Raw genomic sequence first — 13883 nt, 5'->3', positions numbered from 1 at the left:
GATGCTGGATGAAGGCATATCCTCATGTAGGACCAACAGCTGGAGTGGCCGGGGGCGGGAAGCAACAGAAGTGCTCAGGATCCATCCTAAGCATTTTGGTGCTTAGGACCCATCTACGAGCCCCATAAAGGCAGAACACATTTCTCTTCTGCATGTCCAGATCGCTCAAGTACCACAATGCCGTTTTTGTTTCTAAAAAAGAGGTTTTCAAAATATCAAGAACCCCAGAGGAATACAGTAGGGTAGAATCTCCAAATCCTTCCATTCTTCTACAGAGTTGCTTGCATTTTTTTAAAAAAGAGAGCCTGGAACTCATTGATGCAATAATGGCATAACCACCCACCATGAATTCAAGCACTGTGAAGACCACTCCTGTTTTAAAGTTATAAAAATTGGCTTATAATCTTATAGCATGTCATGAAAATCTCATTTATCATGCGCAATGGAAAGAATTGAATATTTTCCAATTTAATAATATACATTGAGCTAGATGCCTGGACGTAGTATTCTGCAATGGGGTGATGAAGTACAATTTTTAACCAAAATATTTTACAAAACATGGGCCAAGAACACATACGGCAGCCTCAGTTTTCTATTGTTAATACAGTTTCTGTCTTTCATTCATTGAATTCAAGAGGCTCCTGTTGCTGTAGCATCTAACTCTCATACAGACTGTTCTCTTTTGAACAGATTCCTATTCCCCACAGATGTTAGCTTTCATGTCTTTGTAAATCAGCTCCATAACTTAGTGGATGTCACATGGCTATGCGATTAACACAAGTTAACACATCAGCAGCCTTATACATGTATTAATCAAAGGAACAGAGCTTAAATAAGCTTAGTATAAGCCTCCACATCAGTATTTACTGGGTTTTTATAGCCATGTGGGCAATAGGTTGCAGGATATTGTACCAGAAGTTACTACAGCACAGAGCATTAGTGACTTCATAGTATGCTGGGGTAACAACTTGAATGATAACACGTTTAGCGCCTTAGCGGTTTGTACACTCCTGCCTCCTTGGATGTTTACCAAATACGTTGATGTATAATTTTAATACAAAAGCCTTTGTCTCGAGAAGATTGCCGAGTACTGTAAATAGCCGCAACAGTAATTATCTGTATTTCAACCAGCACAATGGTTCCTGTATACTATTTGTACCTACCTAAACCTTAGCTACACGAGGTGGATTCACACATTCATGTGCTGTACCTGATCTGTGGTCTTTTCCGTAGCATAGTTGCCGTTAACGTCTAAACAATTGTATACTGCCCCTCATTTTAAAAAATCAAGAGCTGTTTACAACAATTAATTGCACATGTGGCAATGTGTTGCTGTTTATGGCACAGGCAGAAATCATCCTCATAAGACAAACAGAATAACTATAGTACATAAAGGTACAAACCCTGTGTTCTGTCAATGCAGTCATCTTATTTGCAGTCGACAGCGGGCCTTACCAAAAATTGCTAGTGCCATTTAAATGCTTACTATTCACTTCACATTATTCCTAACATGTTACGATTAGTTCAGTGCAAGTCACAATTCTTGAAGTCAGCAAATCACTTGCCCAGCAAAAAAAAACCCCACCTCAGGCGATTTTTCCAGCACCAATGTTGTTATATAAAGTGTTGTAGATTTGTAATGGTGCTTTTGTAAACCTTTTGGGATTTTTAAAAATTGTGACAACCTGTTGTTAAGTTCCAAAATAAATAAGGGTTGTATTGTATGTGTACGGGTCTCACCAGAAAGTCTCATGCTGTTTATTTATAATTGACAAGACATCTTTGCTATTAGACCTGTAGCTCCTCGAAAATTTAATGGGGGGAAAAACTTCAGAGTTTCAGTAAAGAGAGCAATTATACCTGCATTTTATTGGTGGAGAAGCCTTATACTGCTAACTCAATAACAAGTGTCTCTAATAATAATAATAATAATAATAATAATAAAAATAATAATAATAATTTTATTATTTATACCCCGCCCATCTGGCTGGGTTTCTCCAGCCACTCTCCACACTCTTTACCAACAACAGCTGCCGTCATCTCTGCTTCATTCAAACATACAAATATGTCTCAGGAGCAAGTTTATTTCAGGCCAGCTTAGTGCTTTGGTCCACTGGGTGGCTATTGATAGATAAAAAATTAAATGAGTCTTAAGTACCAGCTATATGCCCTCGTCTGGATGAGCCGTCATCCCAAAGCATGCTAAACCAGATCTGGTTAAGACTGATCTTCAGCAGAAGTTACGCAGAAGTAGAAAATAGTGCAAGTTTCGGACTTCCGGTCGGCGCCATCGGTTAATGGCGGATTTCCCTCCGAGCTCCGGAGGGGGTCTGCTTTACAAGTTCGGGTCCTGTCGCTACGGCGAAGCGGGGACCCTCAAAAATTACAGGCGCGGAAGCCTGTGAACAAGGAGGCTCGGTGGGCACCATCGCGCCCCCCCGAAATCGCAAGGGAGCCTTTTTAAAGGCTCCGGAACGGCAGCGGGGGGAGAAGCGGTGCTGAGAGCCGTTACCCAGCTTGTAAAGCGAAGCCGCATCGCCATAGCCGGAGAGCGCCGATTCCTTCCTGAAAATTGGATTACAAAGTAAAACCAGTGAGTAAGACTGACTTAATTGGGATTTACAATTATCTTTTTGAAATTTGGCTGAAAACGGGATTGGTTAAAGTAAGGAAGTCAGCCTTTCCCGGACTGCATAAGGATAAAGCAAAGAAGGATTAAAAGCTGCAACCATTGAGAGATCGCAAAGAGTGAAGAGAACCAGACATAAACTGTGAATTTTCCCCCTTTTGGTAGGCAGGAGCAAAAGGGGGAGGAATTTGGAATTAGAACCTGCCAGAAAAAGATTTTAAAACTTTTTATCGCTGTGTCAAATACCCCTGAAACGGACTGCCGGGGCAAAGGAACCTGGAGAGAGAGAACTGTCAGTGAGCTGTCACTTAGATTATTACATTGTTTCAAACTACTCAGCTCAGGAGAGACATTAAATTACTGGTTTGTTGAACTCTGAAAATAAAAGAACTGTTACAATTGACTATTGGGAAACCTCAGGGGAATTTTGGACTGTAAGACATTTTGTGTAGCTTTGGAAACTTCGTTCCCCTAGAGGACATTTTGATAACTGTTGCAAATTGGGCTGTAACTATTAAGGCAGTGGAAATTTCCCTTGAAAAACAACTAACAGCTGCGAGAGTGACCTTGGCTAGGCATGAGTGGTGCATCAGAAGAGACAACAACCAGGTCTGGGAGACAATACAAAACAAAATCTTCACAGCGAAGAATTTCAGTCCCAGGCATCCCAGTGGCACCAGCTGCAACTGGTCAGACAAGAACAACAATGTCATCAGATCCTGTAACACAAGCTTTGGTTAAAATAAATGAGTCTTTGGAATCTTTGACAAAGCAGGGGGCGGAAAATAGTAGAAAATTGACAGAACTCTCAATCAAACTTGATCAGAATACACAAAGTGTGAATGAATTAGGGAAAAGGGTGACATCTAATACAGAATCTATTAATAAAATATTAGAGGACTCTGCTAATATACGTAAAATCGCAGAAGAAGCCAAAGTCTCTGCTGATGAGGCTAAAGTCTCGGCGGATGCTACACAGGAAAAAATTGTACCAGTTTGCAAAAAGCTAGAAGATCATACATTGGCCCTGTCTATGCTTGAATTGGAGAGGAGAAGTAGAAACTTAAGACTACGAGCGGTGCCTGAAAGTGAAGGAGACAACTTGGCGAACTTCCTCTCTAAAGAATTTTCTGATTTTTGGCAACAGGAGTTAGAGAAGGAAGAAATTAAAATAGTCACTGCTTTTAGACTGGGAAGAGCACAAGGCAGGAAGAAGCCAAGGGATTGCCTAATAACATTAAGATCAAGAGAGGAAAGAGAAAAAATATTGAGCCTGCATTTTCAAAGAACACTCGAGATTGAAAAGTCTTTTGTGGAGATCTTTAAAGATATCCCAAAGGAAATTCTAGACGCAAGAACATACTATAAAGAATTGGTCGGATTGCTGAAGAAGAACGAAGTACCTTTCAGGTGGGAATTCCCGCAAGGCCTATCTTTCAAATTCAAAGGTAGGAAAATAAGGATAAGATCAGTAGAAGATCGAGATCAATTTTTAAATCACTACAGGGAAGACCTTCTGAAAGGAACAGTCGGAGAGGAAATAACATCAGAAACGAAAGACGCAACAGACATTTTAAACCTGACGTTTGGACTGAAATCACCGACAGAAGAAGAACAACTACTCGGAGCGACAGGAGGTAAATAGCTTCAGGATGGCCCTGCAACTTCTAAGCTGGAATTGTAATGGACTCAATCTTCCGCGAAGGAGGAAAAACATATTCCATTTATTGAAAAAAGAGCAGTTGGACATAATTTGTTTACAGGAAACTCATATAACAAGATTGCATAGGAAATTACTCGTCAACAAGAGATTAGGCCAAGAATTTATTTCATCGGATAAAGTTAAGAAAAGAGGAGTGGTAATCTATGCAAAAGAAAAATTTTCCCCAAAGTTTATATTTAAAGATGAACAAGGAAGATATTTGGCAATTGAAGTGCAAATTCAAGGTGAAAAATTTTTGATACTAGGGATCTATGCACCTAATGAAGGGAAGTCAGAATTTTTTAAGAAGCTGCATGAGACATTGTTGGACTATTTGGATTACAAATTAATTATGATGGGAGATATGAATGGAGTGGTGTCTACAAATATGGATAAAGCACAAAGACAGGTAATTACCAGAGATGGGAGATTACCAAAGACTTTCTTTGAAATGACTGAAAATATGGACTTGATTGACATATGGAGAACAAGGAACCCTCTCGAGAGAGAGGGAACCTTCTTCTCTGAAGCAATGATGACCTGGACCAGAATCGATCAAATTTGGATTACTAGTGGGTTGGCTCCAAAGATTAAGAAAGTGGAAATCTGTCCAAAGACTTGCTCCGACCATAACGCCGTGAAGATGGAGATGAAATTTACAGTAACTGGTCAATTCAGATGGAGGATGAATGACAACCTATTTCGAGACGAGGAGATCCATAGAAAGGCCCAAAAAACTTTAAAGGACTATTTTGAAATAAATCTAAAAACTGATGTAGAAAAAAGAGTGATATGGGACGCAAGCAAAGCAGTGATGCGAGGATTTTTAATTCAACAAAATTCAGTAAAAAAGAGAAAGCAAAATGAGAAGAAGGATAAGATCTTGGAAAAGATAAAAGAAGGAGAGAAGAAATTGAGATCAAAACCAAAGTCCCAGGAGATTCTGAGAGAGATTAAGTTATACCAGACACAATATATGGAATTGATGAATCAAGAGATTGAATGGAAGATAAAACAAATGAGACAAAAGACTTTTGAATCAGCAGATAAATGTGGTAAGCTTCTGGCTTGGCAACTGAAGAAAAGACAGAAACTAAATACAGTTACAAGTCTAGAAGTGGATGGAAAGAATATTTCTAAACCTAACGAGATAAGAAACTGTTTTTTGAGTTATTTTAAAAAGCTATATTCACAAGGACCGCAGAAGGAAGAAGATATAGACGAATTCCTTAAAAAGTATGGACTACAAAAAATCTCCTACCAAAGTAAGGTGGATCTAAACCAGAGAATAACAGATCAAGAGATAGAGAGTGCCATTCAAAATATGCAACTGGGCAAATCTCCAGGACCAGATGGACTGACTTCCAGATACTATAAAGCTTTGAAGGAGTGGTTGGTACAACCATTAAAGGAAGTCTGTAATGAGATCTTGGAGGGGAAAAGGGCACCAGAATCGTGGAAAGAAGCGTATATTACACTCATACCAAAGACAGAGACTGAAAAGACTCAACTTAAGAACTACCGCCCAATATCATTACTTAATGTGGATTATAAAATTTTTGCAGACATTTTGGCAAAAAGATTGAAAAGAGTGTTGATGGAGAAGATTCATAAGGACCAAGCAGGCTTTCTCCCAAAAAGGCATTTATCAGATAATGTGAGGAACATAATAGACATTCTGGAATTATTAGAGGTGAATATAAACACTAAAGCAGTTCTGATATTTGTGGACGCGGAGAAAGCCTTTGACAATATTTCTTGGAGTTTTATGAAAAAGAATCTTCATGGGATGGGGGTAGGCCAAGGATTTGAGAATGGTATGGGTGCCATATACGCTGAACAAAAGGCTAAGTTGATTGTAAATAATGTGATAACTGAAGAATTTAAAATAGAAAAAGGGACACGACAGGGGTGCCCAATTTCCCCTTTACTTTTTATTTCTGTTCTGGAGGTGTTGCTTAATATGATTAGAGATGACCAGCAGGTTAAAGGTGTACAGGTCGGAGCCAAACATTACAAGTTAAGGGCCTTTGCAGATGATTTAGTACTTACTTTACAAGAGCCAGACACTAGTACAAAAAGGGTGTTGGAGCTAATTCAAGAATTTGGTCAGGTGGCCGGATTTAAATTGAATAAACAAAAGACTAAAGTTTTGGAAAAAAATTTGACAGTCATGGAAAGGGAGAAGTTTCAGAAGGAAACAGGTTTGACAGTGGTAAAGAAGGTGAAATACCTAGGGGTCTATTTGACATCTAAGAATTCGAACTTGTATAAAGACAATTATGAAAAATGTTGGTCGGAAATTAAAAAAGATCTAGAAATATGGTCAAATTTGAGATTGTCAATGTTAGGCCGAATTGCAGCTATTAAGATGAATGTATTGCCTAGAATGTTATTTTTGTTCCAAACATTACAAATTCTGGACAAGATAGATTGTTTCAAGAGGTGGCAGAAGGATATCTCGAAATTTGTCTGGCAGGGCAAAAAGCCCAGAATAAAATTTAAAATACTGACGGATGCAAAAGAAAGAGGGGGGTTTGCCCTGCCGGACTTAAAACTGTATTATGAAGCAGCAGCACTTTGCTGGCTGAAAGAATGGATGCTCCTCGAGAATACAGATATCTTGGACTTAGAAGGTTTTAATAATACATTTGGTTGGCATGCATATCTATGGTATGATAAAATTAAGGTGCATAGGGCCTTTAAAAACCATATTGTCAGGAAAGCATTATATAACGTTTGGATAAGATATAAAGATTTGTTGGAAAGTAAAACCCCTAGATGGTTGTCACCTTTAGAGGCTACAGCGCTGAAAAAGCTTAATATGGAAGCTGAATGGCTAAAGTATTGGGAAATTTTGGAACAAGATGGAGATAAATTGAAGTTACAGAGCTATGAGAAATTGAAACCCAAGGTTCGAGATTGGCTCCATTATTATCAAATAATGGAGGTACATAAACAAGACAGGAAAATTGGATTCCAGGTGGAGAAATCAAAATTAGAAATTGAACTGTTAGAATCCAATACTAAGAATTTGTCAAAAATGTATAATCTGCTGCTGAAATGGAATACACAAGATGAAATAGTTAAATCAGCTATGATTAAGTGGGCACAGGACATTGGTCATAACATTATGTTTGCTGACTGGGAATGGTTGTGGAACACTGGTATAAAATTTACGGCATGTAATGCCTTAAAGGAAAATATTATGAAAATGATCTATAGGTGGTACATGACCCCAGTCAAGCTAGCAAAAATTTATCATTTGCCTGATAATAAGTGTTGGAAGTGTAAAGAAACGGAAGGTACTTTTTATCATCTTTGGTGGACGTGCCCGAAGATTAAGGCTTTCTGGGAAATGATATATAATGAAATGAAAAAGGTACTTAAATGTACTTTTCCTAAGAAACCAGAGGCCTTTCTCTTGGGCATTGTCGGCCAATTGGTGTCAAAGAAAGATAGAAATTTCTTTATGTATGCTACGACAGCAGCAAGAATACTCATCGCAAAGTATTGGAAGACAGAAGAATTACCCACCTTGGAAGAGTGGCAGATGAAGGTAATAGACTATATGACATTGGCTGAGATGACTGGCAGAATCCGTGAGCAGGGGAAAGAGACGGCGGAAGAAGATTGGAAGAAATTTAAAATTTACCTTAAGAACTATTATAAAATTGAGGAATGTTAAAATGTCGAGGTTTGGAGAAAGAAAAGGAGATTACAGTGACATAAGATTAAGTTGAAGAAAAGAATAAGAAAAAATATATTTGATAAAATTAATTAGAATTTGCTGAAATAAATTTTGGAAATTGAGATGTAGGAAGGGGAGGTTTGGGGGAGTCCGAGAAGAGAGGGACATGAAAAAAAGGTTATGAAATTTTACATGTTTGTATGTCTTTTTTTATTTGTTTGTATTGTTTAAAACTATTCTGTAAAACCAATAAAAATTTTTACAAAAAAAAAAAGAAAATAGTGCAAGTTTCAGCTGAAATAAATAGGTTCAGGTGTTGGCTCTGTGGAATTTGGAGATGTTCCTGATGAAGAATGAGGCTGATCCAACATAGTCCGAGTCTTTATATCCCTGATGGCTGTTGTAGTTCAGCATCTGTGGAGGACCAAAGGTTTCCCTGGCCTGCTTTAAAGAGTAAAAAGGTTTGGGTGGGATGGCGGCCCCAATTCTGATTCCAAAAGGGCTGAGCCGTCACTTGGTAGCACTTTGGGAAAAAGCCTTATCTCAGACTCCAGCCGAGGCAGATTCAGAGGCTCTAAAACCTCATGGGCTGAAATATCCTAGCTTGAGAGAAGCGTGGCCTGAGTTTCTTGCAGAATAATTTAGGTTATAACGCCATGTACGCCAAATTTGCAGTCCCTTACTTCACAAAGGATGTTGTTTAATGTTTCTAAAGCTTTTTAATAGAATATTTCAAGAGGAAAAATAATAACCGTGTTTTAAGTGCTTCAAAACAAAACAATTTAGCCTCACATCCTGCCCCACTCTGAAATCTGAAATGGATTCCCTTGCCAGTTATCCAAAGCCTTTGGCCTGCTAATCTGTCATGCTTTTGCCTCATTTCAAGACATGAATCCTTTTCGATGAATATCCTCATCCGGTGTGTATCGGAAAGCATATTCGACTTTTCACAGGACCAAACCACCTACGACAGAAAGTCATAGCTGCTCAAAAATGAAAAATGGGATGGATTAGAAAGACAGTTGAAAACAAATGAAATGACAGGAACTAGTCCCACAAGCCTATGATTCCTGGGTGGCTGGTCCTAGGGGCTGTAGGATGTTTTAAATCTTCCCCTCTGGGGGCAGACACAGAGGTCTGACAGCACAGTGCTCCTCCATGCTACTGTGAAAATATCTGCAGTTTTTCGAACTCAGGGAACCTCTAGAGGCTGCCGGGAGCCTTGCCAAGGGAGGTGTGGCAGTATGAGGGGGCAAGATCGGGGAAGGTGTGGATCTGAAGGATATATAGCCTTCCAGGTCCCCTGACATGCCCCCAAACCAGAGGGATAACCACACCAGACTGTCAGGAGCTTGTCCTACACTCGAGTAGGATCCTGGCAGAGTCACATGCCCGACTGGCATGTTCTCTCCCTCCTGGTTGATCGTTCAGGAGCTTCAAAAGCTTTCCTCAGCCCGAACATCACAGCGAACGATGCCAACAGACATCGGCACACCTAGGGATCCGCAGAGTCTTCGCAGCTTGCGTGCCGGACCCCAGCAACTCAGCATTTTGGCTAATCGACTTTATTTACATATAAACACACACGGAGCACTGCAACATGTCTCCCTCTCTCTCTAGCATCAGACAGCAAAGAGAGAAAACAAAGGACAATAGTCCCACTTCACGGAACACAGTAACACAAACATCCTGTCTCCGTCACTTCCCACTTTGTGGAGTCAAAATATACACCGTCATGTGATAGACAAAAATCCCATGACAGCAATCATGGAGCAGGAATTCTAACACAGACTAGGAGCTGCCATATGTATTTTCCTCCCACTGTTCTCAATGGTGTTGGACTCGGGGGGGGGGGGGAGATGGAGGAGTGCAAGATTGCTGCTCTGCCACCAGCAGGGCACTAGAAATGGCAGATCCTCTGTCTTTGGTTTTCTGTCCAGTTGTCCTTTCAATTACAGCCTGGATAATCAAATATTACCGCACTTTCCCGTCTATAGGATGCCCCCATGTATAAGAAACCCCCTATTTTTGCGGATTCCATTTTAGGAAAATGAGGGGAGACGGCCCCAAGTTGTTGAGCCTCTGCCCCCACGCAGCTGCGGGCAGGAAACACTCCCTAGAGCGTTTCCCACGCGCAGCGGCATCTGGGAAATTTGCTCTCCCGTGGGAGCGCAAACTCCCCCAATGCTGCCGCACGGGGGAAACGACCTAGGGAGTGCCCGCCCCACGCAGTGGCATTGGGGGAGTTTCGCTCCCGCCAACAAGCTGGCTGGTAGCGCCTTGCATTCCCCCCCCCCCATGCCACTATCTGTATTGGACAACCCCAGGTTTTGGACGCGATTTTTGAGTCAAAAAACCTTGTCCAATACATGGAAAAATACGGTATTTTATGCCAACCTATGCTGGTGGCCAAAATAAGCGTTTTACAACGCTCTCTTTTATGCCTCTGAACCATGGGTAGGCAAACTAAGGCCCGGGGGCCAGATCCGGCCTAATCACCTTCTAAATCCGGCCCATGGATGGTCCGGGAATCAGCGTGTTTTTACTTGAGTAGAATGTGTCATTTTATTTAAAATGCATCTCTGGGTTATTTGTGGGGCATAGGAATTTGTTCATCCCCCCCCCCACAAAAAATAGTCCAGCCCCCCACAAGTTCTGAGGGACAGTGGACCGGCCCCCTGCTGAAAAGGTTTGCTGACTCCTGCTCTGAACCATCTAGTTTTACTTTTTAATCAAGAGATGAACACATCTAAGCATCCTATAGTAGACATAATCTTCCTACCCCAAGACACCTCTGCCTTTCAGTTTTGGGAGGCACCGAAACTCTCAGATAAGCTTGTTACTGGATTAACACGTGGTTAATGCCTAACAGATTGTTAGTGCCGAAGTGAACAGTTTAGGGCTCAACTTTTCGGCCATTCAACTTTTAATGCTTATGAGCAAATCAAACCTTGGCAGAAGCACTTTATTTATTTATCTGGAGAATCACACAGAATCACGACATAATCCAGTTGAATTGTATCCATCGATCAAGCCGTGATAGCTGGATACAGATGTCAGGCAACTGCCATCAGTGCCGGAGGGAGAGAGCAAAAGCCAGAGGGATTCCAGAGAGCGTCCAGGGATCGGGAGAAGCAGCCCATCTTCTGGGGAAGAGAATCAGCGTAGCGCCAGTGGAGAAGGGGGGCAGATGGGGGAAGCGGCGAGGCGGTCCCATGACTCCTTGCCTGGGACCAGCGGGGAGAGTAGGGGTCCTCCATTGCCCACGCCCTCCTTGCGCAGAAGGCTTTCGCGCAGAGAGAGTAGGAGGAGACTAGGCGTCAAAGAGCTTCTTTGCTGGAAGAAGTTTAAGAAACGCCCACTGACGGATTCTGCCAGCGATTGAGTCAGCCACGGGTGAGTGGCTGTCCGGACACAAAAGGTTCACATTGGCAACTCAGCCAGGTGTTTGCACCCAGCCGGGGAGATAGGCACCTGCTTACGCACGAGCAACCCCTAGAACAATTACAACACTGAAATAAATAAGTTAGCTGAATGCCAAAAAGATTCTTTCTATTAGATCTGTTACTAAAAAGTGGACAGTGCTCATGACTCTCAAATAGTTAACACAAAGTATATGGATTTAAATCAGTTTAGTCCTTTTGAGTCACAGTCCTAGGGCTGGCGTGTAGCTGTGTGCTTTGTGGATTTATCTGATAGATAAGATACTTCCTGAAGAAAGATAAACATGAAAGACTTAAACCCAAATCATACATCAGTGGTACCAATACATTATCTACCACACCTTACAACTGTTAGACATGGGAATTTCACCTTCCAAGCCAGGAGTTCACAACCTACCCCCATGAGGTAAGGCCCTTTTTTTCTTTGGAATTTTTCTTTAGGGCAACTGCCTAAGAAAAACAAAAAACTACAGCAGGGCACCATCAGCATCAAGCCAGTATCTCAGCCATTGATGTACCTCAGGCATAGGCAAACTCGGCCCTCCAGATGTTTTTTGAGACTACAATTCCCATCATCCCTGACCACTGGTCCTGTTAGCTAGGGATGATGGGAGTTATAGTCCCAAAACATCTGGAGGGCCGAGTTAGCATATGCTTGATCTACCTTAAAAGAGTTGTCTTTATGTGTCTTCATATACTGGTGTCGACAAACTATCACAGGAGTTACATGCAGAAGTCATCAGTGAAAAGATGCCAGAAGCTGCGGTCATGAGCTGCGGTCTAAAACACAGAGCCTCCTGGGCTTGCTGATCGGAAGGTCGGCGGTTCGAATCCCCACAACGGGGTGAGCTCCCATTGCTCTGTCCCACTTCTGCCAACCTAGCAGTTTGAAAGCACGGCAGTGCAAGTAGATAAATAGGTACCGCTGTGGCAGGAAGGTAAATGGCGTTTCCATGCGCTCTGGTTTCCGTCACGGTGTTCCGTTGTGCCAGAAGCGGTTTAGTCCTGCTGGCCACGTGACCCGGAAAGCTGTCTGTGGACAAACGCTGGCTCCCTCGGCCTGAAAAGTGAAATGAGAATCGCACCCCATAGTCGCCTCTGACTGGACTTAACTATCCAGGGGGTCCTTTTCATTTACCTTAGTAATTTAGGAAGGAAAGTCTCTCATATGTCTCCAAGTTACTTTGCTAGAAAAGCTTCCGTTTTACCAAAATAGAAAAATCTTATTTTGGTGTATGGGTTTAACAGGGAGTTATTAGTCTGCAGATCTAAACACAAGGCTGTATTCTGCTCAGCAGGCTCAGGGTTTAAACTTTTTCAAATTACAGTTTTAACAGCTACTCCTTACAGACCATTTTTGCATACTTGCCACTGATGGACATCTGAAGTGCATGCGTGTCCAAAATATACTTAGTTATTTTGCTTTTAAAATTTATCAGCTATGTTTCTAGAAGAACAGTGATAGTCCGTGAAGTGAAATATGAAGCCAGAAGTACATTTCAGTAACACACAGTAAAAACCATAGGGCAAATGCTTATTTTCAAACAAGTTTTTCCCCATGAGTAAAACATGCTGTAGAAGAACAAAAAACCAAAGTTTCCAATGTGAAACTTAGGAAAACTCTGGAGTTCAAATAAGTGAAGCTTCCTCCAAATGGGCCCTTTCCATTCAGACCATTTTAATCTTGTGTTTATAAACTGTGTTTATGGAAGACAATCTTACTCGGCTACGAGTGATCACCAAAGAAGGCTACAGGAATAATTCTGGACTAGTATATTTATGCAGAGATCAAGACTTTTGAAACATGCAGGTATTGTCAAATGTTATAGTTTCAGCTATGTAAAATACAGCTTGCAGATGAGAACTGGAATATATGAAGTAGCTCTCATGAAAGCGTAAGTTCACTGGTGAAAGTTTATCCTTTTCCTTACAATGCCATACACGCTCTGGGGCAGGCATCCCCAAACTCGGCCCTCCAGATGTTTTGGGACTACAACTCCCATCATCCTTAGCTAACAGGACCAGTGGTCAGGGATGATGGGCATTGTAGTCCCAAAACATCTGAAGGGCCGAGTTTGGGGATGCCTGCTCTGGAGGGCTTGACTGGATAGATAATAGTTATTCAGGTTTCAGTTTTGCATGTAGGTGGAACAAGTTTTTGGAGCAATTTCTTAAGGCAAGCTGCAGACTTGTGTGTTTCCTATTTTGTGAATACTCCCAACACATGCTAAGTATGCTGCCACAATTCCTACTGTAAGTGATAGGATAGCAAACAGACAGCATTCACTAGTCTGTTTATCACTGAAATATACTACATATGCTATACATATATAACAATAAATTAATCTGCCCTTTCATGGGCTTCTCTTTGTTATTGTGTGACATTTCATTAGAAATCAGAGAGGGAGATCATGACTG

This window comes from Podarcis pityusensis, assembly GCF_964106645.2.
Source record: "Podarcis pityusensis genome assembly, chromosome: 12".
Taxonomy (NCBI): Eukaryota; Metazoa; Chordata; class Lepidosauria; order Squamata; family Lacertidae; genus Podarcis; species Podarcis pityusensis.
Note: the sequence above shows the minus strand (reverse complement) of the source record.